This window comes from Bombus pascuorum, unplaced genomic scaffold (assembly GCF_905332965.1).
Source record: "Bombus pascuorum unplaced genomic scaffold, iyBomPasc1.1, whole genome shotgun sequence".
In the NCBI taxonomy this organism is placed as follows: domain Eukaryota; kingdom Metazoa; phylum Arthropoda; class Insecta; order Hymenoptera; family Apidae; genus Bombus; species Bombus pascuorum.
In genome coordinates this window covers 463,823-470,465 of record NW_026869733.1, presented here as the reverse complement: position 1 = coordinate 470,465, position 6,643 = coordinate 463,823, and positions in this window count along the sequence as shown.

Sequence of the window (6,643 nt, the reverse complement as noted above, 5' to 3'; positions counted from 1 at the left end):
ACATACTAACGAATAACGTTATATACTACTACGTAATAACGTATAACGTTATATACTATTACGTACTAACGTATAACGTTAAATACTACTACGTAATAACGTGTAACGTTATTTACTATTACGTACAAACGTATAACGTTATAAACTATTACGTACTAACGTATAACGTAATATACTATTACGTAATAACGTATAACGTTATAAGCTATTACATTATGACGTATAACGTTATATACTATTACGTACTAACGTATAACGTCATATACTAGTACGTACTAACGTATAACGTTATATACTATTACGTAATGACGTATAAAGTTATGTAGTATTACCTTATAACGTATGACGTTATATACTATTACATACTAACGTATAACGTTAATATAATACTACGTAATACCGTATAACGTTATATACTATTGCGTTAATACGTACAACGTTATATACTATTACGTACTAACGTATAACGTTAATATAATACTACGTAATAACGTATAACGTTATATACCATTACGTAATAACGTATAACGTTCTACACTATTACGTAATAACGTATAACGATATATACTATTCCGTACTAACGTATAACGTTATATACTAGTACGTACTAACGTATAACGTAATTTACTATTACGTAATAACGTATAATGTTATATACTATTACGTAATGACGTATAACGTTATATACTGTTACGTACTAACGTTTAACGTTATATACTATTACGTAGTAACGTATAACGTAATATACTATTACGTAATGACGTATAACGTTATATACCATTACGTAATAACGTATAAGGTTCTACACTATTACGTAATAACGTATAACGATATATACTATTACGTACTAACGTATAACGTTATATACTATTACGTAATAACGTATAACGCTATGTAGTATTAGCTTATGACGTATAACGTTATATAGTATTACCTTATAACGTATAACGTTATATACTATTACGTAATAACGTATAACGCTATCTAGTATTAGCTTATGACGTATAACGTTATATAGTATTACCTTATAACGTATAACGTTATATACTATTACGTACTAACGTATAACGTTATTTCCTATTACGTACTAACGTATAACGTTATATACTATTACGTAATGACGTATAACGTTATGTAGTATTACCTTATAACGTATAACGTTATTTAGTATTGCCTTATAAAGTATAACGTTAGATATAATTACGTAAAGACGTATAGCGTTGTATCCTATTACGTACTAACGTATAACGTTATATACTATTACGTAATGACGTATAACGTTATGTAGTATTACCTTATAACGTATAACGTTATTTAGTATTGCCTTATAAAGTATAACGTTAGATATAATTACGTAAAGACGTATAGCGTTGTATCCTATTACGTACTAACGTATAACGTTATATACTGTTACGTACTAACGTTTAACGTTAAATACCAGTACGTAGTAACGTATAACGTAATATACTATTTCGCAATAACGTATAACGTTATATACTATTACGTAATGACGTATAACGTAATGTAGTATTACCTTATGATGTATAACGTTATTCAGTATTGCCTCATTAAGTATAACGTTACATATAATTACGTAATGACGTATAACGTTATGTATTATTGCCATATGACGTATAACGTTATGTAGTATTACTTTATAACGTATAACGTTATATACTATTGCGTTATGACGTACAACGTCATATACTATTGCGTTATGTCGTACAACGTTATATACTATTACGTACTAACGTATAACGTTATAAACTAGTACGTACTAACGTATAACGTAATTTACTATTACGCAATAACGAATAATGTTATATACTATTACGTAATGACGTATAACGTTATATACAATTACGTAATAACGTATAACGTCTTACACTATTACGTAATAACGTATAACGTTATATACCATTACGTACTAACGTATAACTTTATAAACTATTACGTACTAACGTGTAACGTTATAAACTATTATGTACTAACGTATAACGTAATATAATATTACGTAATAACGTATAACGTTATATACCATTACGTAAAAACGTATAACGTTCTACACTATTACGTAATAACGTATAACGTAATTTACTATTACGCAATAACGTATTCGCTATGTATTATTAGCTTATGACGTATAACGTTATACAGTATTACCGTTTAAAGTATAAAGTTATATACTATTACGTAATAACTTATAACGTTATATACTATTACGTAATGTCATATAACGTTATGTAGTATTACACTATGACGTAAAACGTTATGTAGTATTACCTTATAACGTATAACGTTATATACTATTACGTACTAACGTATAACGTTAAATACTACTACGTAATAACGTATAACGATATATACTATTGCGTTATGGCGTACAACGTTATATACTATTACGTAATAACGTATAACGTTATATACCATTACGTAATAACGTATAACGTTCTACAGTATTACGTAATAACGTATAACGATATATACTATTCCGTACTAACGTATAACGTTATATACTAGTACGTACTAACGTATAACGTAATTTACTATTACGTAATAACGTATAATGTTATATACTATTACGTAATGATGTATAACGTTATATACTGTTACGTACTAACGTTTAACGTTATATACTAGTACGTAGTAACGTATAACGTTATATACTACTACGTACAAACGTATAACGTTATATACTATTACATAATAACGTTTAACGTTATATACTATTACGTACTAACGTATAACGTTATATACTATTACGTACTAACGTATAACGTTATATACTATTACGTAATGACGTATAAAGTTATGTAGTATTACCTTATAACGTATAACGATATTTAGTATTGCCTTATAAAGTATAACGTTAGATATAATTACGTAATGACGTATAACGTTATGTAATATTACCATATGACGCATAACGTTATGTAGTATTACCATATAACGTATAACGTTATATACTATTACATACTAACGTATAACGTTAATATAATACTACGTAATAACGTATAACGTTATATACTATTGCGTTAATACGTACAACGTTATATACTATTACGTACTAACGTATAACGCTATAAACTATTACGTACTAACGTATAACGTAATATACTATTACGTAATGACGTATAACGTTATATACTGTTACGTACTAACGTTTAACGTTAAATACTAGTACGTAGTAACGTATAACGTAATATACTATTTTGCAATAACGTATAACGTTATATACTATTACGTAATGACGTATAACGTTATATACAATTACGTAATAACGTATAACGTCTTACACTATTACGTAATAACGTGTAACGGTATATACTATTACGTACTAACGTGTAACGTTATAAGCTATTACGTACTAACGTATAACGTTATAAACTATTACGTACTAACGTATAACGTAATATACTATTACGTAATAACGTATAACGTTATATACCATTACGTAATAACGTATAACGTTCTACACTATTACGTAATAACGTATAGCGATATATACTATTACGTACTAACGTATAACGTTATATACTATTACGTAATAACGTATAACGCTATGTAGTATTAGCTTATGACGTATAACGTTATATAGTATTACCTTATAACGTATAACGTTATATACTATTACGTAATAACGTATAACGCTATGTAGTATTAGCTTAAGACGTATAACGTTATATAGTATTACCTTATAACGTATAACGTTATATACTATTACGTACTAACGTATAACGTTATACACTAGTACGTACTAACGTATAACGTAATATATTATTACGCAATAACGTATAACGTTATATACTATTACGTACTGACGTATAACGTTATATAGTATTACATGTATGACGTCAAACGTTATGTAGTATTACCTTATAACGTATAACGTTATATACTATTCCGTACTAACGTATAACGTTATATCCTATTACGTACTAACGTATAACGTTATATACTATTACTTAATGACGTATAACGTTATATACTATTACATAATAACGTTTAACGTTATATACTATTACGTAATAACGTATAACGTTATATACTATTACGTAATAACGTATAACGTTATATACTATTACGTAATGACGTATAAAGTTATGTAGTATTACCTTATAACGTATAACGATATTTAGTATTGCCTTATAAAGTATAACGTTAGATATAATTACGTAATGACGTATAACGTTATGTAATATTACCATATGACGCATAACGTTATGTAGTATTACCTTATAACGTATAACGTTATATACTATTACATACTAACGTATAACGTTAATATAATACTACGTAATAACGTATAACGTTATATACTATTGCGTTAATACGTACAACGTTATATACTATTACGTACTAACGTATAACGCTATAAACTATTACGTACTAACGTATAACGTAATATACTATTACGTAATGACGTATAACGTTATATACTGTTACGTACTAACGTTTAACGTTAAATACTAGTACGTAGTAACGTATAACGTAATATACTATTTTGCAATAACGTATAACGTTGTATACTATTACGTAATGACGTATAACGTTATGTAGTATTACCTTATAACGTATAACGTCTTACACTATTACGTAATAACGTGTAACGGTATATACTATTACGTACTAACGTATAACGTTATAAGCTATTACGTACTAACGTATAACGTTATAAACTATTACGTACTAACGTATAACGTAATATACTATTACGTAATAACGTATAACGTTATATACCATTACGTAATAACGTATAACGTTCTACACTATTACGTAATAACGTATAGCGATATATACTATTACGTACTAACGTATAACGTTATATACTATTACGTAATAACGTATAACGCTATGTAGTATTAGCTTATGACCTATAACGTTATATAGTATTACCTTATAACGTATAACGTTATATACTATTACGTAATAACGTATAACGCTATGTAGTATTAGCTTAAGACGTATAACGTTATATAGTATTACCTTATAACGTATAACGTTATATACTATTACGTACTAACGTATAACGTTATATACTAGTACGTACTAACGTATAACGTAATATATTATTACGCAATACCGTATAACGTTATATACTATTACGTACTGACGTATAACGTTATATAGTATTACATGTATGACGTCAAACGTTATGTAGTATTACCTTATAACGTATAACGTTATATACTATTCCGTACTAACGTATAACGTTATATCCTATTACGTACTAACGTATAATGTTATATACTATTACGTAATGACGTATAACGTTATGTAGTATTACCTTATAACGTATAACGTTATTTAGTATTGCCTTATAAAGTATAACGTTAGATATAATTACGTAAAGACGTATAGCGTTGTATCCTATTACGTACTAACGTATAACATTATATACTATTACGTAATGACGTATAACGTTATGTAGTATTACCTTATAACGTATAACGTTATTTAGTATTGCCTTATAAAGTATATCGTTACATATAATTACGTAATGACGTTTAACGTTATATACTACTACGTAATAACGTATAATGTTATATACTATTACGTAATGACGTATAACGTTATATACTGTTACGTACTAACGTTTAACGTTAAATACTAGTATGTAGTAACGTATAACGTAATATACTATTTCGCAATAACGTATAACGTTATATACTATTACGTAATGACGTATAACGTAATGTAGTATTACCTTATGATGTATAACGTTATTTAGTATTGCCTCATAAAGTATAACGTTACATATAATTACGTAATGACGTATAACGTTATGTATTATTGCCATATGACGTATAACGTTATGTAGTATTACTTTATAACGTATAACGTTATATACTATTGTGTTATGACGTACAACGTTATATACTATTGCGTTATGTCGTACAACGTTATATACTATTACGTACTAACGTATAACGTTATAAACTAGTACGTACTAACGTATAACGTAATTTACTATTACGCAATAACGTATAATGTTATATACTATTACGTAATGACGTATAACGTTATATACAATTACGTAATAACGTATAACGTCTTACACTATTACGTAATAACGTATAACGCTATATACCATTACGTACTAACGTATAACTTTATAAACTATTACGTACTAACGTGTAACGTTATAAACTATTACGTACTAACGTATAACGTTATAAACTAGTACGTACTAACGTATAACGTAATTTACTATTACGCAATAACGTATAATGTTATATACTATTACGTAATGACGTATAACGTTATATAGAATTACGTAATAACGTATAACGTCTTACACTATTACGTAATAACGTATAACGCTATATACCATTACGTACTAACGTATAACTTTATAAACTATTACGTACTAACGTGTAACGTTATAAACTATTACGTACTAACGTATAACGTAATATAATATTACGTAATGACGTATAACGTTATATACTATTACATAATAACGTTTAACGTTATATACTATTACGTACTAACGTATAACGTTATATACTATTACGTAATAACGTATAACGTTATATACTATTACGTAATGACGTATAAAGTTATGTAGTATTACCTTATAACGTATAACGATATTTAGTATTGCCTTATAAAGTATAACGTTAGATATAATTACGTAATG